The 26,751-nt window shown below is 46.7% G+C and overlaps 1 pseudogene; it reads right to left on the bottom strand.

The window, feature by feature from the left end:
* Positions 1-210: 210 nt before the first annotated feature.
* Positions 211-26,751, bottom strand: LOC146187411 (iris-like; annotated as a pseudogene).

Consider the following 26,751-nt stretch of genomic DNA (forward strand, 5'->3'; position numbering starts at 1 on the left):
TTTGATGATGCCATCCAAACAATTTGCAATTTTAGTTGCGATAAATGAAATATGAATAATCGGTAAAGAAGGGTGTCAAGCTGCTCAGTATTAGAAGTTAATGTTTACCGATTCTAAGTATCGGTGTATGAAAAAATGAAAACTCTTAACGACAGAGCTTAAGTGGCCCTTTAATATTTATTTGTATAATAGAAGTAACTAAGCCGGCAATAATGTCAGAAGTGGCCCAAGACCTTGCGTGTAACCCTTACGTGTGGAGTTGTTTTTTATAATACCACATGGGGCTTGAATAAGCCAAACAAGTGTGTTAGTCCCGTGATGCACTAATGGGCATGAGGCAGTAGGATTGCAATTCAGGCTGTTTTGAAATAAACCTGTGGTATGAGCTCAAGGTGATTGCCACGGTTTACGCTTTTCTGTAAATCTCTTACATGTCCGTGTTGTATTTTTAAGATAGCGTGCGCTGAGGCGTTCAATACCCAACATATACTTCGTGAACGAGAGCCGTGTCTTTGACACATTGTTTTCTAGCACTTTGAGACGCTGTTGTACTTCATGACAGACGCCGTTCGCTGCCATGGTATTTGAGACCTCTAGCATTTCCCTTAAACGGTCCATGCAATGAGGTGTCCATCCATTTAGTGCAATTTGAGGAAAGTCTGTATTCCAAAAGAAGAACGTCGAGCTGAGCGACCGAGCCAAGCATAAGCACAGTGTCGAAGAACGGCGAGCAAAAACGGTCTGTAGACAATCATTTTCACACCAGCGCCACTGCCAGCCCTTTGGCCAATTTCGCTAGCCACAGCTCGACCTTCAGAGGAGTTTGGGCCCTTATGCCCAGTTCTCTAGACGGCGAGATGTCGGAACGCCGAAAGCCGTATTCCGGATAGCGGCGCCATGTTGACAAAGTCTCCAGTCTTCAAACACGTCGACCCATGTGACGCAAGTGAGGCTTCAGGTCCATCAAGCACTTCAGGTTCATCCTAGGAAAAGTAACTTCCACCAATTCGCGATGTTCGAGCCGTTCCAGGCACAAAGTATCTTGGCTGCCGTCACGATTTTCTCCACGTTCGTTAGGCTCGACGTTTTAGCTGGCAAGAATATAACAGCCGACCTTCGGGGATCCTGATACGGAAAGTTCACGACAGACACATCAAATCCATTGCCATCGGAACAGTGCAAAAAACTGAAATGGCCGGTCAGGCATGTAATGGGCACCTCTATGCTGCTGCCTCCTACACGACCATCGGGAAGAGACTCAACGTGGAAGCGACCCACCAGACGTGGAGCGTCTCCTGCTATGAACCAGCGGCTACTAAAGTTGTAGACGCTAGCTAAGACAACGAACGTGTCCGAAGTGAATGGGTCCCCGGCGAACACGTCTTGCTCGAAGGCGAAGCCCGCCAGAGTCCGGAAGAATCCGTCTAAGATGAGATGGCACTGCTGGGGGTTCTCCACGAAGTCCCGTATGTGCACGTGTGTGTCGATACTTGAGAGCGGCGCCTGGAAGTCCAAGGACATATTGACACGTGCGTTGTGGTACAGGCAGCAGTATGTTGTCACGTTGAGGCCTGTAAATAAAGAAGGGCAAATTTTGTTTGTGGGAGCCCTATCTTCTAGCATGCTCATTGTACCAGAACATGTTCCAGTTTATGCCAGCTTAAGCTTTTATTGCCTCGACGAGGAAGCATTTTAAGCACTCAACCCACATTTCAACCATGAAATGCAAACTATATTTTCTTGTTTATGGTGACCTTGCGTCACACAGATGCCTTTCAGTGGAAGGAAATAAAATTACAGCGTTTGTGTATGCCGGAATACCGTCCTTAGTGTCGCTATAAACGTGTGAGTTTTCAGCCGGTTAGACAGCACATTGAGGAACACGCCGGGCCAAGAAACAAGACAAAAATTATTGTATTGTACGCAGCCGTTCAACTGGCAAATTCCAAAACTTCTGATGTGCCATTCACAGTTGTTACACATAATGGAGAAATCTTCATCTTTCATTTCTTTTTCTAAGCTGGCGAAAGGTTACTTTCTAGAGAATGGACAATAAGTGTTCATTTTTGTTCTCGTTTCGTTCAAGAGATGGACCATTAATTATTTTTTTCTCTATATTTACTGCTATTGTACACATACTTCATCTGTGTACTCTGTTGCACTGTACTGTTTTCGCCGTGTTTTCAGTGAAATAAGCCTTGGATGATTTCTTAGATTGAATACTTGTGTAGCACAGACATTTAGATTGTGGTCTTTATAATGTTTTTGTATGAGCATGTAAATTCTCTCCGCTCTTGTGTTCGAGTGGCTCTTAGGACCTAGTCAGGCGGAATGATTTTCGCCTTTTGGCCTCTGCATCCTCTGCTGTCTGAATTTCCTGAATAAAAAGAAAACACTTAACATTAAACTTGGCAAGGTACGTCGTGGAAACGAGATGCATTTAAGAGAACACACAAAGCGTTGTCGCTTCCAGCGGCTGCCCAAGTGCTTCTTAATCTGGCGCCTTCCAAAGACGTAGTGTCTGCTTGCACACCATTGAACATTGTCTACCACTATACCTCGCCCGCATGTCTTTACGGCGCCAGTTTACCAGACAATTTAAAATATAAACTTGAGAATATGTTTATTTCAACTTTTATCATGCACATTCGAAATAACAACGACATGGAGGTCGAGAAGACGTTAGCAACGCACTCTGTGGTAACTAAAAAGTGCCTGAAAAATTGCGAAATATGTTATTCAATAGTGGCTCATCACTCAATCTAGCACATATCATGTATTCTGTGAGCAATTACTGAATGCACCTACCTGATCGCAGTCATGCGGCTTCAGAGAAAGCATTCTAATCTACCACAAGACATTCCTCTAAACACACTAGGGGAAGCTTTCCTCTATTATTTCCATTTTCCTAAAATCTAATTATTTCATTATTGCAACACAGTTTGATTAACCCACAATTTTTACGCCGTTTCTAACCGCCGGTCTAAAGTCGGATGCTTTTTCTCTTACTTGGCTTCATTTACGTCGTGGTGTCACAACGGCTTTGGAGCAGCTAATTTACAAAACGGAGGATCTAATTCAGAGTTATTGAATGGGCAATTTTTTTCTTTACGAATATACACCAGTTCATAACTACTCAGCTCAGTCGTTCAGTCGTGTCCGACTCTTCGTGACACTATGGAACATATCATGCCACGCTTTCTGGTCTCTCACTATTTTTCTAACATCACATAACTTCATCTGCAGCGCCTGAGGATGCCATCTAACCACCGCGTTCGCTGCCTACAGACCACAGATTATCAATAATAGTAGTTATGAAAACCCTATGGCCAGTCAAAACTACTATTATCATTGATAATCTCTGGTCTGTCTGTAATTTATATCCTGCCGCAAGCTGCTGTTCACGTCGTTGTATATTTCTCATCTGTCAAAAATTTGCTTAACTGCGTTAATTCTCCAGTGCAATCACACGCAGTCAAAAATCCTCATCATCAAAAAGCGACCTACAAAGGTGGCGTGGACATGGTTGCGCCCCAGTTGTTGCACCAGGATATATTCATCTGGGCAACAAAATGTCAACTCCGTTCGCTGTCATGGCTTTAGAGACATCATTCTGATTTTCAATTAAACAGGCCAGGCCGTGCAACGAAATTTCCTTTGGGATTTGCCATCATTCTCGCTTATCAAACGCTCATATATCGCTCAATATTTTATTTCAATGGGTTCTGCTATATTCGTCTGGGCAACAAATCGTAGATGGTCATTAATATAGCATGCACACCCTGAGTGTAAAGTCCGCGTAACACAGCATGAGCCAGAAAACAATCACTACAATGATATATTTAGGCCCAGCCTAGAGCAAAAATAAAGTGTCACATTCAGCCTCAGAATTATTCACTCCTCTAATCGACAAATTGGAAGCCCAGATGAAAAGTAATTTTACCGAAATCGCGTTAGGTAAATTTGTGATACCCGCAGTATATGTAGGGAAAACGTTGTGTATAGTATGACCACCAGGAATAGAGAAGAAAGTTGTTTCGTTGTGCTGTAGCGCTTCGGAACGACGTTCTTAGCCATTGCAGCTTGTGCCGTGCCTGTTCGTGTGAATCCCGCAGGCAGTAGTATATAACTAGACCTGGTTCACAGCCGTCAGATACTTCACCTATATATCACCCTGGTAACATTATACTATATATAAATTAAAGGCTGCTCAGAACAATCTAGATGACGTCGCAAACTGCTACTAGTGCACCCTGGAACATTGTAGAAACATACGCAAGTGATCGGAATCTTCGAGACAGATCTCGGCGCATCTTTCGCGACAAAGAAAATGATAACGCGTCGTATCGCGACAACGAGCATGAACAAACACGGGATACAGAATTGATACGCGTGCCAGAATCACAGTGTTAAAAAACAACAACAAATACAGTTTTGAAGGTTTCGCGGCAAAACATAAGTTAGCTGCAAAACACAAGTATACTGGCATTAACTATTCAGGTCTTAAATATAAAACGCCCACTGATTCCATCACTAGTCATGCTAGTTATAGCATGGTTGGCAATGTTAAGGCGAAGCTTCTCTGACGCTGTTTTTTCAGTTATAAACCACTTTACTTAATACCGGGACAATTGACTCTGAATAGAATACACTTTTGACTCAATTAGAGAACACATATACTTCCATGATGTTTTAATTTTCAGAGAACAGCCAGCACTTTTTTTATCAGGGTTAACCAACGTATAGCCTAATATATAATATGGGACATGATTCTCAGTGCGATGCACTTTTACATCTGACAGCGGAAGTACACTACTAAAGTGACATTCACTCGCTCTTGTTCGCAAGTTAGGTTTGGTTTTGGTTTGTGGGGTTTAACGTCCCAAAGCAACTCAGGCTATGAGAGACGCCGTAGTGGACTACTCCGGAAATTTCGACCACCTGGGGTTCTTTAAAGGGCAACTCCGGAGGTTTTTTGACATTCGAGTATTCTAGTAAAACATTTACCATAGGTTCTCCTCTCCATCCTGACTCATTCTACAAAATTTAGCCGCTGTACGATAATCCATTCACGCGCAACACGGCTTTAAAATATGCTGTTTTCATGGCTTAAGTTGCGAGTATTTCTGCGGGCAACACTGAGTTTCTGACGTCACAAACAGTATACCGGCGTTACTGTCCACTTCCCACGTGGTTATGAAATTGTGAGGCTTATATTGAACTGCCTCAGACATTTTTTGCAGTTCGTCATGATTTCCATACTTTATTTTCGCCATCCAACGCACGTACGAGTGTTTTTCTACTACTGAGTGTGACGTCATCATTTCGTCAACTGGGACGTCGTTTCTGGCCGTGAAATCAGTTTCAGTTTCGATTTGCTGTTTTTCTTTTTTAAAAATACTTCTAATTGTAATTTTGACAAACGGTTTTTTGTGTTGGAGTCAGGACATGCCAAGGAATTTAATTCAACGAAAAACACAAAATGATGAAAAAACCACCGCAGTTGTCGGTTAACGTGCACTGACATCGCACAGCACACGGGCGCCTCGCTTTTCGCCACCATCGAACACCGACCGCCGAGACCGGGATTCGATCCCGCACCCTTGGGAACAGTGGTCGAGCGCCGTAACCACTCCGCCAACCCGGCGGGGCTGTTCCGCATCTACACTGTGAAAACTGCCTTACGCGCTAGTTTCCTGACTACTGCCCATCAAGCACTACTATCGCATTCGCTAAGTTAGTACACGCCGACAGTATATTGCACCACCTTAAGAAGTGACATTTGCTTCTTTTAAGTCTCTTCCGTACCTGCATCCAGTTTGTTCACTGATGGCTTTACGAACAGTGTGTTCGTGTGTCGGAAGATGGTCGCTACAAGAGCAGCGGTTTTTCTTTTTTCAGAAAACGAAAATGTGCACGCGCGGTATCACCGTCTCACTGAATGCTAGGCGCCTAAGCTACTAAGACAAGTCAGAGACTGTATTGCGATTTGATAATTACATAAAACATGGATAGCGCAAAGGACCGCTAAATAAAAGTACCAATTAGAAGAAAAGTCCTGGTCAGCCTGCAGACTGCATCCCTTATCGCAGCGAGATTCTGTCCAACGATAGCAAAATACTAACAAAACCTTGCTATGCCGACAACCAACCTTGCCGGTCACATTGCTATCGCTGCAACCATAACAGCAAGAGCCAGTCGAGAAGTCCAAACGTAACTAAACGTATCCTCCTGTGAGAAGAATGCAAGCTCCTTACAGTCCACTAGAATGGAAAGTTGAAGGCTGCTCTCCTTACAGTCGCTTTATTAGTTCCATCTGGGAACGGGCCCGGCTGTCGAAGAGTCGCGAGCCTGCAACGGGGTGTTATTACGCAAGAAAGAGTAAGGAGAATTGGTTCTCCGACATGCTGCCGCCAGCTGATGCTCTAACTTCAATAGCAGGCAACGCGTCTCACGAGACAGGAACGCATATGATTTCGCAAAGAGTACGGCGCCTGAATCTTATTTAGCACCCTGTCGGCTGAGAATCAACCAGATCTCGCGAACTTTGCGCGCGCTAGGGTACTAGTGTGGATTGTTGATGCTACATAAAAGCGCACACTCGCAACGGTTCAGTTGGCCGTGTCAGGTTTCAAACAACAGCTTTCAGAGCAGGAACATTGATAGACAGCTGATAAAATCAAAATACAACGCTAAATGCCATCTTCTTGAAGGATGCGGCAAACGGCTTTCGCCCCCCCCCCCCCCCTCATCGCAGGCTTCATTCAAGGAAGCGGTGATACCAAGTTTCTCGTAGTTTGTTTTTGCTTTAGATTGTGAGGTAACGCATTTGACAAATGTACCGCCGAATGCAATTCATCAGCACTCAGTTATTAATTTGTAATTATGCATTTTTGCTTTCACTCGCTGAACAACGGTTGCGCTATCACATGAAATCATGTCAAGCAGAAAAAAAGCCGCAATACACTCATTGCTAAATCTCGCCCGCAGTCGAAATCAGAGCTCGTGAACAGGGTTGTTATACTGTACGGCAGCTTTTGTGTTGCTGAAGTAACTCATGTTTCATGCTATCGCAACTGTCGTACATAGTAGTAATTTATTTATTTTGTAGTAATCCCGATCGCCATCAGCTCGCGCGCCAACCCGAAGAGGTAGACGAAGTGGAGCCGGAGCCTTGTTGGCACTGCACTGCTGATTAGAACGCTACCCCCCGTCGCTTTGGTTTGCGGACGTTGCTTGCGGTCTTGGTGCTCCTATAAACACCTTACACTTGGTGGAGGTTCGGTCGTCGCCCCAGTCCTCTTCGCAAATTTCACCCTGGAACTTCGGAACCGCACGCTACCGCCTTCGGTCACAACCATGCAGGACGCTCCCAGCCAACCATCGACGCCCATCCGTGCCACTCCTGCCACCATCTTCTGTCCCGGGGCACAACGCCCCCGTGATCCACCTTTCTTCAGTGGTACCGACGACCACGACGTTGACGACTGGCTGGCCTCTTTCGAGCGCGTCAGCACTTACAACCGCTGGGACGATTGCATCAAACTGAGCAACGTCCTCTTCTACCTCGCGGACGTGGCGAATCTGTGGTTTCGAAACCACGAAGCTGATCTTCCGACGTGGTCTGTCTTCAAGAACTTCGCGGATGTCTTCGGCCGTCCTGCGGTACGTAAATTCCGCGCCGAACAACGCCTCCATGCACGGCTTCAACGTCCCGAAGAAACGTTTACTAGCTACATTGAGGACGTGGTTGACCTCTGCAAGCGGGTCAATCCGTCCATGCCCGAGCCCGAAAGAGTCACACATGTTCTAAAAGGTCTCACTGATGATGCATACTATATGATGTCGGCCAGAGACCCTACTTCCGTATCCGACATTATAACACTGTGCCAGAGGTTTGACGAGCTACGAAAGCAACGCGCTTCTACGCGGCGGGCTGCCACACCTGCCGGCATTGCTGGCTTGGCACTGGCTACGCCGTCTGCGGAACAGTCTCAATTTATGCAGAATATCCAAGACTTCATCCGCGAAGAAGTTGCACGCCAGCTGTCCCTCCTCCACCCAGTTCAGCCGACCGTCTGCACTTCGCAATTAGCGCCGGCCAACGCGCCATCCATCTCGCCGGTTATCCGCCAAGTTATCGAGGAGAAAGTCGCCGAAGCGCTGCCTTCTAGTGTTCCCATCGCTCCTGTGCAAGCACCACTCACTTACGCTCAAGTAACCGCTGGAACGCGCGGTCCGCTTCCAACATCGTCGTACCAGAACGGCCCTACATTTTATGCTCCACCTCGTTTCATGGCCCCTCAGCCTCAGATCCCTCGACCGCGACGCCGCATTACGAACCCATGGCGAACCGCCGACAATCGCCCAATTTGCTATGCTTGCGGGCTCCCGGGTCACGTTGCTCGCCTTTGCCGTCAGCGCCCGCTTCATCCTGAGAACACAGTCCGTCAGTACCACTACGATCCCGAGCCGCCCTTGAGCAACGTCTCTTCTGGATCGTCTCCACCTCGGGCTCAGTACTCGACACGCCGTTCGCCTTCGTCTCGCCGACGTTCCCTTTCGCCAATGGTCCGGCGACAGGGCCCTACGCAAGGGGAAAACTGAATGCCGCAGTTCCGGAGGCAAGAACTGCGCGTTTGACGAACTCGTTAAGTCCTCCGCCTTCTCCCGCCAACGTCATTGAAGTGTTCGTAGAAGGTTTTCCCGTTCTTGCACTGGTGGATACAGGTGCTGCCGTTTCCGTAATTAGTGATGCCCTTCGCCGCAAAATTCGCAAGGTCACGACGCCGCTTTCTGCCTTTTCGCTTCGTACGGCCAGTTTAGAGCGCATCACCCCTGTGGCAGCGTGCACGGTGCGAGTTGGCATCAAAGACATTACGTATCTCGTCGAGATGGTGGTGCTTTACGACTGCTCCCACGACATCATCCTCGGCTACGACTTTCTGTCAACTCACAGTGCTGTGATTGATTGTGCCCGTGCTGAAGTTGAGCTTTCCCCTGTGTGTAATGTTTCCCTGTGTGACCCGCCTGTGCGCCCTGCTAAACTCCTTGTAGCTGCAGACACCGACATTCCACCCTTTTCTTCTGTTCTCGTTCCCCTTATTTCGACATCTGCCCTCCCTAGTCCTGTTCTCTTTACGCCCAAACTCGCCTCCGCCCACCATAACCGCCTCCTTCTTCCTTTCGCCGTTGTAACAATTTCTGATGGCAGCTGTGTCATCTATGCTTCCAACCCTTTTCCCTGCCCAACGGCTGTTCTTCGCGGGGAGTGCCTCGGCTACATTGAAGAGCTGGACCCTGATCGCACTTACATGTTCTCCGAACCTGAAGTTTTTCTTCACGTCGCTGCCCTGACGTCTTGGGCTGCTACGAGTGATGAGCTTCCTGTCGACGCCCTTCATCCAGCTATCGCGACCGACCTTACGTCCGCCCAACGGGACCAAATAGTCGCCCTCCTTCAGCGCTTCAGAGCATCTTTTGACGTGTCCCAGCCTTCCTTGGGCCGCTCCTTGACCGTTTCTCATGCAATCGACACTGGTCCTCATGCTCCCCTGCGGCAGCGACCATATCGCGTGTCGCCCACTGAGCGCCGCGTCATTCGTGACAATGTCGCCGATATGTTTCAACGGGGCATCATACGACTATCTCATAGCCCTTGGGCCTCCCCCGTAGTGTTGGTGACGAAGAAAGATGGCACGATCCGCTTCTGTGTGGACTACCGGCGTCTGAATAAGATAACCCGCAAAGATGTTTACCCACTACCACGAATTGACGACGCGCTAGATTGTTTGCAAGGAGCGGAGTTCTTTTCGTCGCAAGATTTGCGCTCTGGCTATTGGCAAGTACCGATGGCTTCCGCTGACCGCCCGAAAACAGCCTTCATCACTCCCGATGGATTGTATGAATTCAATGTGATGCCGTTCGGACTGTGCAACGCCCCCGCCACCTTCGAGAGAATGATGGATAACATTCTCAGTGGGCTCAAATGGGAAACGTGTCTTTGTTATCTAGATGACATTGTCGTTTTCTCGAAAGATTTCCCTTCCCACCTTCTGCGCCTTCAGCGTGTCCTTACGTGACTTACTGAAGCCGGCCTACAGCTAAACTTGAAGAAATGTCACTGTGCCGCTACCAAGCTCACAGTACTTGGTCATGTCATATCCAAGGATGGCGTTCTACCGGATCCTACCAAACTTCGTGCCGTCGCAGACTTCCCCAAGCCCACAACCTTGAAAGAACTTCGAAGTTTTATCGGTCTATGTTCGTATTTCCGCCGTTTTATCCGCAACTTCGCCAGTATCATCGCCCCTTTAACGCAACTTCTCGCCGGAGGCCCGAACCTCTCCTCTTGGTCACCAGCCTGTGATGCTGCGTTCAGTACACTACGCCGTCTACTGGTCTCTCCCCCTATACTCCGCCATTTTGACCCTGCCTGCTCGACCGAAATACACACTGATGCAAGCGGCGTAGGTCTGGGCGCTGTTCTTGCTCAACGGAAACCTGGATATTCCGAGTATGTCGTCGCGTACGCTAGTCGTACCCTCACGAAAGCGGAATCGAACTATTCTGTGACCGAAAAGGAGTGTCTGGCCATCATATGGGCCATTACCAAGTTTCGTCCTCATATTTACGGTCGCCCATTCTACGTTGTTACCGACCACCCCGCGCTCTGTTGGCTATCCTCCCTCAAAGACCCCTCCGGCCGCCTCGCCCGCTGGGCGTTACGTCTTCAGGAGTACGATATCCACGTCATCTATCGATCTGGACGCAAGCACACCGACGCTGATGCCCTTTCCCGTTCACCGCTTCCTAACGACTCGACGGCTGGCTTCGTTTGTGCCTACGATATGTCGCCGCTCAACATTACCAACATGAAATCTGAGCATCAGAAGCACCCATGGATATCCTCCCTCTTAACATTCCTGTCTACGCCCGCAGAGCTGTCTCCGTCACGTGCCCTTCGTCGTCAGGCCCACCACTTCGCCCCTCGTGATGGACTTTTATACCGCCGCAATTACCATCCTACAGGGCGAAAGTGGGTTCTCGTGATTCCGCGACATCTCCGTGCCGAAATCTGCGCCTCTTTCCACGCCGATCCCCAATGCGGCCATGCAGGTGTCATGAAAACCTATTCTCGACTGCGTATGAGATATTACTGGCGCGGCATGTACCGCTTCATTCGTCAGTATATCCGATCCTGTACCGCCTGCCAACGTCGCAAGAATCCATCCCCTCAGCCAGCCGCTCCGTTGCAGCCATTGCCTTGCCCCAGCCGCCCTTTTGACCGTGTCGGTATCGATCTGTATGGCGCGCTTCCGACCACGTCGGCTAACAACCGCTGGGTCATCGTAGCCGTTGACCACCTAACCCGTTACGTGGAAACATCGGCCTTGCAGTCTGCCACCGCACGGGATGTTGCTTCGTTCATTCTACATCGCCTCGTTCTTCGTCACGGCGCACCGAAAAAATTGATCAGTGACCGCGGACGTGCGTTTCTTTCCGACACTGTCGAAGACCTCCTCAAACAGTGCCAGATCATTCACCGGAGCACCACAGCGTATCACCCCCAAACGAACGGCATGACTGAGCGATTTAATCGCACTCTTAGTGACATGCTAGCCATGTACGTTGATAGCGCTCACTCTAATTGGGACCAAGTGCTGCCTTTCGTAACGTACGCCTACAATACGGCTACGCAGACTACGACTGGGTTCTCCCCCTTCTTTCTTTTATATGGTCGTGAACCCACGTCCACCATGGATACTATCCTGCCCTACCAACCCGACGCTTCAGAGACCACTCTACTGTCTGAAGCGCACACATTTGCCGAAGAATGCCGACAATTGGCGCGCTACTTCACACTTGATAACCAGGCTCAACAAAAGCATAACCGGGACCCTACAAATCCAGCGCCTTCATATCCCTCAGGTGCCCTCGTTTGGCTCTGGGTGCCTTCCTCTGCACCCGGCCTCTCATCCAAACTCCTATCGCGCTATCATGGACCTTACCGCATTCTCGAACAATCTTCTCCCGTCAATTACGTAGTAGAGCCCTTGAACCCATCTCCAGATCATCGCCGCCGCGGCCGAGAAACTGTACATGTCGACCGCCTCAAGCCGTATTATGATCCCCCTACCCTTTCCTCACCATGAGTCGCCAGGATGGCTCCTTTTCCGCCGGGGGGTATTGTAGTAATCCCGATCGCCATCAGCTCGCGCGCCAACCCGAAGAGGTAGACGAAGTGGAGCCGGAGCCTTGTTGGCACTGCCCTGTTGATTAGAACGCTACCCTCGTCGCTTTGGTTTGCGGACGTTGCTTGCGGTCTTGGTGCTCCTATAAACACCTTACACTTTATTTATTTTATAAGACGCATAATTAACCTTTGGAACCAGCAAGAAGAGCAAAAGGAGCCTTCTCGAGCTCTCCGACGTCAAACCCATCGCTTTGCTATCTTTGACAACCTCTTTTACAGCCGAAACTACCTTCATGATGGCCTAAACTGGCAAATGGCTGCTCTTAATTCCCCAAAGTCCCCGCTTCATCATTTGCGCTAGCTTTCACGACGAGTCGCAGTGCGCCCATGCTGTATTCCTGAAAACTTTTACTCTCCTGCGTCATCGCTTCAATTGGCAGGGCGCATGTATCGGTTGTTCGCCAGTATACGTCCGCTCTTGCATCGCATGTCAGCGTCGCAAGAACCCACCGCCATGTCCTCCAGCTCCTTTGCAGCCTCTACTATGTCCATTGTAGCCATTCGCTCGCGTGGAATCGACCTTTACGAGCCTCTTCCCTGCTCTTCCGCAGATGATAGCTGGATCATTGTTGCCATCGATAATCTTAATCCGATATGTTCACGTGTTTTTGTCAGCTGCCGTGGAAGCCCTTCTTCAGAAGTGCTATGTTTTCCACCGCTCAACGTCTTGCTATCATCTGCAGGCACATGGAATGGTCACGCGCTTTAATCGGACCCTGTTAGTCATTTAGGCCACGTATGTTTCTTCTGCCAACTGCAATTTGGGACCGTATGTTGCCTTTGACAACCTACGCTTATAATTCTGCCACTACAGAATTCTCCCCTTCTTTCCTCCTGTAGGGCCGAGAACCTTCTTTCCAAATGCACATGATCCTACCCTACTGCCCCGACGCCACTACCATTGTTCAGGCTGATATACCTATGCCGAAGAGTACCGTCAGATCGCCCGTCAGATCACAACTTGCAACCAGCACGACCATAAAAGCAACCGCGAAGGATCCACATGTCTGCCGCCTGCTTATCGTCCCGTTTCCTTGGTGTGGCTATGGGCGCCCTCTTTCGCCTCGGGCCAGTCTACTAAGCTTCTGCTTCAGCAAATACCAGTGCTCCTGTAGACTATTTTAGTTTCGATGCCTGGGCGCAGCGATCTTAGTTTGATGGTGGCGCCCCGTATGAGCCAAACTGGGGAAGTCCGCTCCAGCTCCTCTTGACGCCATCTTGGGCTGTGCTGTGCGTGTTGATGCTGCGATGCGGCAGTGTAAAAGTTCTGTTTCGCGGTGCTTGTGAAAGCTATCCGACACCTTGGTGCTGTTTTGTGTTGTGTTTGAGCGCGCCAGCAAACCGTATACTATCCGTTTGTCACGACGGCAGCTGTTGGAAACAGCGCTAGCCGCCGAGGCGACTTGAAATGACTGCGCTCCGCTTCTGCAGGCCAACCTCGTCCCATTTAACTGTCTGTGAGGATGTATCTGTTGTATCTGTCATGATACATGAATTTTATAATTGCAATGGTAACTGTACACATACACACACACACAGCGAAATGAACCGTATACGGGGAGCTACTGAGCGCTGAATACAGATACTACTGAAGATGTTTTCCAGTCATCGCCGCATTGATTTAACGTGAAGTGCATATTTAACAGTGCATATTTATGTTCGATGTTGTGCTGCTTTCATTTCGCATTTAAGGCACGGGCAGCGTTCACTGCGGTTACGCCACCAACCGCTGCTATCGCGCACTGAGCTTGACGAAGGCATGCGTGGGTGTGGTCCGCCGGCGACCGAGTGCGAAAAGTATTCGATCAAGCTGGCCTGCTTAAACAATGTTAACCTTCAATTGCTAAACCACGGTTCAAGAACAGCACATAAAAAAAGTACTGTCTAAAGTACCATCCGTCAAAGCTTTTATGCAGCCTTGGTGTACGTCCGGCGGCGCAACAACATCGTATCCCCATCCCGTCGTAGCAGCAGCGTTTGCACGACGTATTGTAGAACAAAACGTTGAAAAACGAGCCCTCTCAGATGCACCATGATGAAGACGACATATTCGGAACACACAGCAGCGTTTACGAAAGAGCCGCCGCCCGCTGGCGCGTCGGACGACGGCACACTCGCCGAACGCTGATCCGTAGTCGCCGCTAGGCCTAAATTGTTTCGGACCGAAGGCACATCCGACGACACTTTGTAATTGCTCAGTGCTAGAGTAAATAGTATCTCGTGCCAGTGCATTACTGCCGATCCCATTGTATCAGTAAAAGAAAGATGTAAATTTTGTTGACGCCTTAGCAGGGAGCCAGCGTGCAGACTATGAGCCGCGCGCCGCACCAGCGGCAGTGTGTTGCGAAACTTGTTTGTATTGCAATTATCAACAACACAGTATGGATCAGAGATCCGCAAGAAAGAATCTTCTTTTTTTTTTGCTATCGGCTTATTGTTCAAGTGAAGAACAGATTTAGGCACGCTCTTCTGGAGCTGGCGGAAGAGATCAACCGTATCGTTGGCACGGAGGTCTTGCGGGAGGCAGGGCCTGCCCGGTGTGCGTGTTTACTACAGCGGAGGAAGTAAAGTGGGCATCATATTCGTGGGTCCGTCATTGGCACTAAGTCTGTCTGGCTTGCACAAAGCGTTCATAGGCGAATTAAATCAGAATAAACTTGAAAGCGATGAAGCAGAAACATATCACATATAGCCGCACTCGAACTGTCATTGCATGCTACCCGCACAAGCTCTCGGCAATCATCTTGCGATTTCTTTGATTGTTTGTGCAGTCCACGAACACGCATTGCTGTACCGATGACATTACCACTAAAAGCATCGCTAATAAAAGTATTTCAGTCTCTCAAGCGACAATATACCGACGGGCAAGGCCGCTCTGCTATGCATGAAGCGTGCGAATGCACAGCCCACTTGGTACTGGAAACAATGGGCCGGCGCAATGAATCTGGTTAGAGAGCATTTTCCTCCTCTCCTGCTTCCTCTAGGAAAAACGGTCTATAGTGTCTTTCAACAAACTTCCCTCGTTAGTTATCTTGTCGAGCCCCTCACACGTTCGACAGATCAGCGTCGCCGAGGACGTGGAATTGTTCACGCTGACCGCCAAAAAACCATACTACGACCCCGCTATCGTGGCTTGCCGTTAATCCGCCAGGGTGACGTCTTTGCACGCGGGAGTGTTCTGAGACGAATACTGACCTTAAGGAAAACCACCAAGAAGAGCAACAGGAGACGTAGACGGAGACGACGAAGCTGACAAAGTTGGGGCTCTCTTCTTCTTTAATCTCTCTCGAGCTCTCGCTCACGAACACTGGCCTTCGCATCAGCAACGCTTAAAGATGAAGATATTGCTGTACAAACTGCCTAATCCGCCTCATTTCAGTTTATTTATTTATAAATTATGCATTTCTTGCAAACAAATTTCACGCGGTTGTAGATGTTAACTAATGCTCTTTGGCCCATTCCAGAGAGCAGCTAATAAAAGATTGCGTGTCCGCAATTTTAAGAGGCATTTATTTTACACTGAAGGACACTGAGGATTGGAAAGTGCAGTGTTTCGGCGTTACTCGTAATGGAGTAACAAATGGCAAATTTGATTCCTCTAAGAAAGCTGCCGGCAATAGTTTTCAGTAAAAAAAGAAGCCGCTGCTCTTCTTACACTGTCAACGACAACTGCTTATGCCATGTCCGCAAATTAGAACATCTTCATTGTATTTTAGTGCGAATTCACTATTTCATGAGGTCTAACTGGACCTTAAGATGTACGACACAGATACTGCGCCTTATACCTTTCCTTAAAACTGATTACTAATGCAAGGTTTGGTTTGGTTTATGGGATTTAACGTCCGAAAGCGACTTAGGCTACGAGAGACGCCATAGTGGAGGGCTCAGGAAATTACGAACCCCTAGGTTATTTAACGTGCACTGATGTCGCACACTACCCGGCCGCCTTGCTTTTCGCTTGCAGCCACCCAAGCTGGGATTCGATCCCGCATTCTTGGACACAGTAGTCAAGCTCTCTAACCATTGCACCATCCCGGCGGGCTATTACATTAATAGGGTATATAAAAATGATAAATAGTGATGAGAGTAGTTAATAACAAATATTATAAAATAACAATCCATTAAAGTTAGTGGTACAAAAGAATAAAATACAAATAACATCTTGCTGCAATCTATGGTTGACTGCATAGGCGCCATGTTTAGGCAACAGCGCGAAAGGACAGAGACAAGTGGAAGGAGGTACACAACGACGACGCTGAACTTAAAACTGTCTTTATTAGGAAAAACACAGATCAATATATACTCTACTCAATCAGCGCACATGCGCAATGTCAAAAACATGCGTCGAACCCAGACGTACTTATCAGGATAAAATCAATTTAAATCAAACATGCGTGTGCAATGAGCCTTTTAACCTTTGTGAAGTAGGCTCATTTCTCTGGCTGACAAAGAAATCAAACATGCGTGTGCAATGAGCCTTTTAACCTTTGTGAAGTAGGCTCATTTCTCTGGCTGACAAAGACACGGATGGTGTGCTGACACACCCGTCTGTTTTTCTGATGATATGGAAAGCCTCAGCCAGCTCTCTTGTGCGCCGGTCATTATGCGCAAACAACGCTTCTGTATCTACAAAAAATGGAACACATTTACATGAAAAGCAATGTTTGGCTAGGTTTGTGGCTTGTTTGTCTAATGCATTACAATGCTCCATGAGTCTAACGTTGATACATCGACCAGTTTGGCCGATGTACGTTCGGCCACATGAGAGCGGTATTTGGTACACAACACCCTTTTGACACGGAACGTACTTACTCAAATGATTAATATTACACTTATGTCTATTTCGTCCTTCACTCTTCCTTTGAACGGCAGCCCCCAATTTTTCTAGTTTGTTAGGGGCTGAGAATAACACATCCACTCCGTGCTTAGCTCCCACTTTCTTTAACCTGTGTGATAAGGCATGCACATATGGCATTACCGCCACCTTCTTGCGTTCTCTAGGAACCTTTTGCAGCTCCGAACCGCGTTCTAAATATTTTAACTTTCGGATAACTTTGTCTGCACAAGATACTAGAACGGCGTCAGGGTACGCCGCATCCTTACACCTCTTAATCTGAGTGGCGATACTAGTTCTCATTTGATGAGGGCAAGACTTTTGAACTGCCATCCTTAAACAACTATTAACTATAGCGGTTTTCACAAGCTTAGAGTGAAAGGATTTATAATTCAGCAAGGGCTTCTCACTTCTGGGAGAATACTGCCAACAGATGTGGTCCGGCTGAAACGTCAATTTTAAATCAAGAAACTGAAGAACACCTCCCTGAGGAATTTCGTGCGTGAATTTCAGTCCCGACCCATTTCTTGTGAACACTTCAAGAACTCGTGTCACATCCTCAGGTTCCAGGAACCCTTCAACCACTAGGAAATCGTCCACATAGCGGAAAATGCGGGAAACAGCTCTATCTAGATCAGTCTCTATTTTCTTGTCAACCTGGCTTAGGAAAATGTTGCTTAGGATAGGTTGGTTGGTTTCTGGGGTTTAACGTCCCAAAGCAACTCAGGATAGGGGCTACTTTTGCGCCTATGCACACCCCCGATTTCTGCATAAAAATCTTACCATCCCACATAACATAGGTATTATCGAGATAAAAAGATAGCAATTCCAAGAATGATTCCGATGATTCTGGCCGATGTATCAACGTTAGACTCATGGAGCATTGTAATGCATTAGACAAACAAGCCACAAACCTAGCCAAACATTGCTTTTCATGTAAATGTGTTCCATTTTTTGTAGATACAGAAGCGTTGTTAGCGCATAATGACCGGCGCACAAGAGAGCTGGCTGAGGCTTTCCATATCATCAGAAAAACAGACGGGTGTGTCAGCACACCATCCGTGTCTTTGTCAGCCAGAGAAATGAGCCTACTTCACAAAGGTTAAAAGGCTCATTGCACACGCATGTTTGATTTCTTTGTCAGCCAGAGAAATGAGCCTACTTCACAAAGGTTAAAAGGCTCATTGCACACGCATGTTTGATTTAAATTGATTTTATCCTGATAAGTACGTCTGGGTTCGACGCATGTTTTTGACATTGCGCATGTGCGCTGATTGAGTAGAGTATATATTGATCTGTGTTTTTCCTAATAAAGACAGTTTTAAGTTCAGCGTCGTCGTTGTGTACCTCCTTCCACTTGTCTCTGTCCTTTCGCGCTGTTGCCTAAACATGGATGATCACCAACTAGCCCAAACCTCCGTTCTGCATAGGCGCACCGTACGTCCAATCAGACCAAGCCAGCATATCGAGTGAGCCGTGTCGTTCTACTGTCTCGGCCGAAGAAGCGCGCCGTGGGCGGAGTTGGAACGGGAGAGAAGACGCCTGAAACGTGAACACGTTGGCTGATGTGTGTACATCCTAGAGTGTGACTAAATTGAAACTTAGAGCAAGAAGAACAAATACCGACCAACAGCTAATCCGAATTAGGCGGACACCGCATGAGGCGGCAGCCCCTAGCGATCCGTCGCGCGACGCCGCCGCCAACGCCTGTCCTTGTCGCTGGTGCATACCGCACGGAGCGACGGGGCTCAGCGACAGGAGGCGCGTTTTCAGCGTTGCTATGTTACCTCGCCGCCTCGTCATTCGGTCAAGGGGAGTGCAATCACGCTAAATCCTATTTTTAACACTAAACAGCATAAAGTACGATGAAACACTGATGAAATTTCTTGTAGCGCATCTCATTTTAAAGGGTCGCAGAGCAGTAATGCGCTACTACACTGCGATGCCGACTTGCATTGCAAGCAGTGACTTTCTCCTCCTCCTTTCGAAAATTTAAAACATCTAGTTACGCAAGCCTTTTTTTTTTCTTTTACTACCCTTCCAAGCTTTTACTGAATTGTCTCGATGCGCTTATATATACACGGATCAGACGAAGTGAGAGAGTGCAGGCACTAGGTTAATTCTTCGCCCGAACCAGACTAGGAAAACAAACTTCACACGCAAAAAAAAAACAAAAAAAAAACAGCCAGATCGGCAGTTGAGCACCCCAAAGCCTTCTGCAATTGGCTGCCTCGCGAGCCGCTTCCGCGCGACACGCGAAATTTTCTAAAAACCCAGAAACTAAGCGACAGCGACGAGCGGCAATGCTATGGCGGCTCTCAGCCCGTCGCGCGAGGCATGTCGCCGCGAATTGTCGCCTCAAGCTGTTAGCGCTTTAAACCGCGCTTTCGCACGTCTAACTCGGTTTAATCTTAGTTGAAACCACGCTACGTTTTCATTCGTAATAAAGTCTCACGCTCACAGCAATAACATTTAAGCAAAAGCTATTCAAGAATTTGACACGTTGAACTATCCTCAGAGAATGAAACGAAGGAATGGAAAAAAATGCAGCCTATCAATTCTGCTTCAACGACAATCAAGCACTCATTAATTGCTGTGCATTTTGCTGCACGCAAGACGCAGACAAATTGGAATTGGATAGAAATGTGACATGTTCATTTACAGTCGTAATGATGTTAGCTTGTTACTTTCATCACATTTCACATTCCATCACTGATGGCTTTTAAATAGCGGAGTACGTGTGAACGCATCATCTTGAACGTTATAAAGTACAAGGTCGGTCACACTTCGTCAAGAATGCAGGCCCCCTTCCGCTTTCTAGCGTAAGTTGTAACTCCACAGAAACACGCACTGAGCATCGCTCCTTTCGGGACACACAAATACTTCGCTCCTTACCATTTAAACAGTTCATTGTGCACTTGCCTTACCATCGGACCTTTTGATCTGTTTCGAGTATTTTATAGACAATAGTGATCCCTTTGCAAGAAAACCCACCCACTACAACTTTAACTAGTGTGCGAGATAGTGTTTACAAACAAAGATAAATAAGCAGAGGACACGTCAGTTCCTAACATTATTAAATGTATTCATATTTTAGCACATCATCATCATCATCAGCAGCAGCCTGACTATAGCCACTGCAGGGCGAAGGCCTCTCCCATATTTCTCCACTTAACCCGGTTCTGTGCTAGCTGTATCCACTTGACCCCCACGAACTTCTTAACCTCATCCGCCCACCTAACTTTCTGCCGCCCCCTGCTACGCTTTCCTTCTCTTGGAATCCAGTTTGTTACCTTAAGCGACCATTGGTTATCCTCTCTTGGCACTACATGTCCTCCCCATGTCCATTTCTTCTTCTTAATTTCCACTAGAATGTCGGTAACTTGAGTTATTTCTCTGACCCACTCTGCACGCTTCCTAACTCCTAATGTTACCCCTACCATTTTTCCTTCCATAGCCCTCTGGGTTGTCCTCAACTTAAGTAGAACTCTCTTGGTTAGCCTCCACGTTTCAGCCCCATAGGTGAGTACAGGTAAAATGCAACTGTTGTATACTTTCCTCTTGAGCGATATCGGCAAGCTGCTAGTCATAATCTGCGAGTGCTTTCCAAATGCGCTCCATCCCAATCTTATTCTTGTTATTTCCTTTTCATGGTCCGGATCTGCGGTTAATACCTGTCCTAAGTAGACATAATCGCCTACTACTTCCAGTACTTCGCTACCTAATGTAAACTGCTGTTCCTTCCCGAGGCTGTTGAACATTACCTTAGTCTTCTGAATATTGATTTTCAAGCCTACCTTTCTAATTTTCCTGTCTAGGTCATCAATCATTATTTGCAGTTCATCCATCGAATTGCTTAGCAAGGCAATGTCATCAGCAAATCGCATACTGCTGAAGTATTCTCCATGTATACCCTTATCCCTAACTGCTCCCATTCCAAGTCTCTGAATACTTCCTCTAAGCAAGCTGTGCCTAGTACTGGGGAGATTGTGTCTCCTTGCCTAAAACCTTTTTTTTACGGGAATTTTGTTACTTTCTTTATGCAGAACTATGGTTGCTGTGCAGCCAATATATGTATCTTCCAGCACTTTCACGTATGGCTCGTCTACCCCCTGATTTCGCCATGCCTGCATCACTGCCAATGTTTCAACTGAGTCAAATGCTTTTCCGTAATCAATGAATGCTATGTATAAAGGCTGGTTATATTCCGAGCACGTTTCTATCACCTGATGATGGTATGGATATGATCGATAGTAGAGTACCGTTTCCGAAAACCTGCTTGATCCTTTGCTTGATTGCAGCCTAAGGTTGGCCTGATTCTATTAGCGATTACCTTAGTAAATACATTATACGTAACAGACAGTACGCTGATTGGTCTGTAATTTTTAAGGTCCTTAGAGTCCCCTTTCATATGAATGAGGATAATGTTTGCATTCTTCCATGGTTCCGGTACCATCGATGACACCAGGCACTGCGTATAAAGGGTGGCCAGTTTTTCTAGCACGATATCCCCCCCGTATTTTAGCAAATCTGTAGTTATCTGATCCTCTCCAGCTGATTTCCCCCTTTTTCATAGTTTCCAATGCTTTCTTGACCTCGTCATTCGTCACTAGTGGAACGTCTGACTGTTTTTCCCTGCCGCCAATCTCGTTACGGTCCTGGCTACTTTGGCTGCTGTAGAGATCTGTATAGAACTCCTCGGCTACACTGACTATCTTGTCCATATTCGGGATGACGTTGCCCGCCTTGTCCCTTATCGCATACATCTAGTTTTTTTATATGCCCAATTTCTTCTTTACCGCTTTAAGGCTTCCCCCATTCTTTACAGCATGCTCAATTATCTCCATGTTATACTTCCTTATATCAGCCACTTTGCGCTTATTGATTTGCTTTGATATCTCGGCCAATTCGACCTAGTCTGTTGGATTTGAAGCTTTCATACTCTGGCATTTCTTAATCAAATCTTTCGTCTCCTTAGACAGCTTACTGGTATCCTCTCTAACTATCCTACCGCCTACCTCTACCGCACGCTCAGTAACGATATTTCTGAAATTATTGTTCATTGCTTCTAGGGTAATGTCGTCATCCTCGGTTAGAGCTGAATATCTATTCTGTAGCGAGATCCTGAATCCTTCTGCCCTCCCCCTCACCGCTAATTCGTTGATGGGTTTCTTTCTTACTAATCTGTTGCGTTCCTTCTCCAAATTTAGGCTAATTCGGGACCTCACCATCCTGTGGTCACTGCATCGCTCTTTCCCGATTACCTCTACATCTTGCACAATGGCGGGGGTTGAACACATTATAAAATCGATTTCATTTTTAGTCTCTCCGTTAGGACATTTCCATGTCCGTTTCCGGTTCTTCCGTTTGCTGAAGAAGGTATTCATGATTCTTAAGTTATTGTGCTCTGCAAACTCAACTAGTAACTCCCCCCTGCTATTCCTAGAACCAATGCCACAGTCACCTACAGCCTGGTCTCCTGCCTGCTTTTTCCGTATACTTTGGCATTAAAGTCGCCCATTAGTACAGTATACTGTGTCTTTACGTTTCGCATTGCCGATTCTACATCTTCGTAGAAGCTTTCAACTGCCTCGTCATCATAACTACATGTAGGTGCATAGGCATGTACAACCTTCAGTTTATACCGCTTATTAAGCCTAATTACGATGCCTGCCACTCTCTCATCAATACTATAGAATTCATCGATATTACCCGCTGTATACTTATTGACAAGGAAACCTACTCCTAGTTGTCGCCTCTCTGGTAAGCCTCGATAACACAATACATGCCCATCCTTCAGTACAGTATATGCCTCATTCGGTCTCCTAACCTCAGTAAGCCCTATAACATCCCATTTCATACCTTCTAGTCCCTCTAACAGCACTGCTAAACTAGCTTCACTAGCTAGGGTTCCAGCGTTAAAAGTTGCAAGGTCAGTTTCCAATGGTGGCCTGTCCAGCGGAGCCAGAAGTCCTTAGCACCCCCTGCTGCGTCACAGGTCTGACCGCCACCGTGGTCAGTGGTTCCGCAGCCGCTGGTGACTGAGGGGCGGGGTTTTATGGAGCTTATCATGAGAGGTTGTGGCCAATTACTGCACCTGGGTGGCCAACTCCTGTTCTGGTGAGGCAGTGCGTTGCCGGAGGTGTTCACCGGCATCAGGTCGCACCCCAAACCTGTTTATGCAATTCCATCGACACGCGGATTTTATTTTTTTAATTTTTTTTTTAATCCGATGCAGAATTGCGCTGCACCGGGATTTATACCCCGGTCCTCTTGCATGCGAGCGGACGTTCTACCGCTACGCCACCGCTGCACCCTTATATATAGTTTATATATAGTGTATATATATATATATATATATTATATATATATATATATATATATATATATATATATATATATATGTATATATATATATATATATACTTATATATATATATACCGGGTGTCCCAGCTAACTTGAACCAAAGGTTACAAAATAATATATTTGAGGTAGGCCAGTGAAACCAGTTGCATACAACTACCAGCCTGCTTGCGCACTACAGGCAATTTTTTGTTTTGCAATTAGTTAATTGGCTAATTATGTTAATTTTTCTAATTTAATAAATATTCACCCTAGACCAAAAATGTGAATTGGAAAGTTGTAGAGCAGCTTCAGAAACCCCCATTCCATTAATTGCGATAAAGTCTCACGTGTATCTTTTTTTCCGGGCTCAAAAGAAAGCCCGCGAAATAGAAATAATACCACGTGACTAGCGCATTTGAGCGCAGCGATCGTGGTGCTCTCAGTCGTGGTTTGAGCGAACGAAATCAGCTGCGGCCGTGACCCGATGGTCCCGTTGCAGCGGCAGGCAGAAATGTTGGCGATGGTTGGAGCGAGCTGGAGCTCGCCCGTCGTCACCGCGATCTTGGTCGGGCCTGTGGACCGCAGCAGCCTACATCACGACAGGCGGATGGCGATAAAGAACCGGCAAATGAAGGTGCAGCGCTAATTTTAGTCGAGTCACATGTCATCTCACCCCTTTACCCAAGCCTGTATGCGCAGATTCAGTGGCTTATACCTTATCGCTCATCCGTTTGCCGTAAAGTTCGCTGATGGGAGAGAAGGAGGGTTTGTTAGAATCCCGGTGATGTCGGCTCGCCGCTCTCGGTGCTACTTCCACCATAACGTGGGCCGGCTGTCGGACGCGGGCGAAGAAGCCATCGCAGGCATATCGGCCTGCCGCTTTAACGGGGCAAAGTAGACACGGCCGCAGCTAATTTCGTTCGCTAAAACCACGACTGAGAGCACCACAATCGCGGCGCACAAATGCACTAGTCACGTGGTATTATTTGTATTTCGCGGGCTTTCTTTCGAGCCCAGAAAAAAAGATACACGTGATACCTTCGTTATCACAATTAATGGAATGGGGGTTTCTGAAGGTGCTCTACAAGTTTCCAATTCACATGTTTGGTCTAAAGTCGATATTTAAGAAATTAGAAAAATTAACATAATTAGTTAATTAAGTAATTGCAAAACAAAAAATCTCCTGTAGTGCGCAAGGAGGCTGGCAGTTGAATGCAATTGGTTTCACTGACCTACTTCAAATGTATTATTTTGTATCCCTTGGTTCAAGTTAGTTGGGACACCCAGTATATACCTATATATAGTATATATACAATTATATAATAAATTTGTAATGTCACGGCACGCCTGTTTAAATGAAATCTGAGCTTTTTCTTGTTCCTCTTGAACGCTTTACAGGGGTTTTATTGTGTTTCCTTTTCTACATTTTATTACATATCTATAATGTCAATTATTTCATTTTTATTTATGTATGGCTGCTGTTTCCTCACCGGTATGGTTTTTTATATAGTACGAGGTTTTTTGAAGCTTTTATTTATGAACTATTTGCATTTGGAGCATGTGTTTTATGTATTTCATGCAAACGATTTTTACTTGAATACGACAAACTATTGGTCCTTTCCGGCGATACATGCAGCAAACTCTATCCTGCTAAGTTCCTAAACAAATCCACCCACCGAGTTGTCACCCCCTGGTTCTTGTTCTCTCGGAATTCATTCAGACACTCCTAGCGACCACGGGTTGCGTTTCTTTTTGGATGCCCCTCCCCAGCCGAGGTTTTTATTGTTTATTACTACTATGAAATCATTACCTCACGAATATTCTGACCCACTCTGTTCTTTTACTCTCTTTTTGTAACGTTGCTCTCGTTTCTCTTTCCATGGCAGTCGGCGTTTTAGTTATTTAGATCATTTTACTTAGCCCAGAACCCTCTGAAGATAAGAGCAGATGTTTTACATAATTTCGTTTTCAGCGATACTTGTGACCTGTTGTTCCGAACGGGGCGTACACGCTGTCAACTTTTTATTGATATCAAGTGTTTCATCGCTAACTCCAACACGTAAAATGTTTTCCAGGTTTGTTTCACTTCAACGCATTACGTGGTAATGAATGTTTATTTAAAAATAAGAACATGTTAAGATTCTCGCTTGATTCAGTCAGTAATAAATTAAAACCGCCATCCCCTTCTGCGACAAAGAGTTAAATCACGCAGCATACGTTGCAGTGGTTCTCGTCCATGTTTGCTTCCTCTGTGTAAACAACCGCTTTAAACTGGAACTGGTGTCGATTTTACTGTTAGGTAATTTATTTGAGGGCGGAGGTGCAGCAAGAATCATATTGCAATATATTCTCGTTGCTTGGCTTTATGCCAGATGATGCGGAGTTTAACTTATCTCTGACTAAATCAGGCACGTAGCATGTTCTGAGAAAAAAAGGAGGATCCAATGCAACTTTATTCTTCAGAATTACAGCACGGATTTGCTCCTGTTTTAGCCTAGCCGAGGCAAGCATTTTATACGTAAACACAACACTTGATATTGATAGAAAAAATTCGTTGTAGGCATTTCGATCTCCTTTAAGGACAGTATGGCGAAAGCCTTTTTTTTAGAGTTCTTGCACTAATTTGCCGCTTTAACTCCTTTGCTTTCTTTTCTCTTCCCTTTTTTCCCTTCTTTGTCGCTCTTGTTTTTACTCTAATTCCTTTTTTTGGTCATTTTTCTATATTCTCACGTTTTTTGCGCACCTTCGACGCATATTGCACACTTTCAACTTCCATGGCGATTTTGACGCCTGCGCACTGTCTCTACGTCCTCGGTTACATTGACGTCTAATTGAAGTTTTGCAGCTAATTAACAAAAAAACTCCCCATCAACGAAATTTTGCGCACAGACATATTTTTTCACCCTCTACCTACTGCAATATCATTTTACTCACCAGCCCATACCTCGGCAATGACGATGTAACACCCTCCGCGGACGCACGAATTCTGTCAACAGTCATGAGACCGCAAAGGCATTTGCATTAAATATTAAAAGTAGGGAGAGTGTACCATTCACTCAGCCTGACTGCCATTTTCGGAGAGAGGGAGAGGTGCGTACCTGAGTGGGTGTGGTGCGGCTTGCGGTAGTCCCGGCAGAAGAGGCGGCCCGCGTGTGCGTCTAACCGCGACACGACCGTGCCGTCGTCGTCCGTGTGCAGGGCGCGTGCAATCTGTCTCCGCGTGGCGCCCGACGCACCGTGGTACGCGCTGACCACCATGCAGGCGATGTACCACTGCGACAGGAGCGCGTTCCTACAAGGCTCCGCCTCACGCAT

Source organism: Amblyomma maculatum, chromosome 6 (assembly GCF_055883805.1).
Source record: "Amblyomma maculatum isolate TAMU_Amacu chromosome 6, ASM5588380v1, whole genome shotgun sequence".
Lineage (NCBI taxonomy): Eukaryota > Metazoa > Arthropoda > Arachnida > Ixodida > Ixodidae > Amblyomma > Amblyomma maculatum.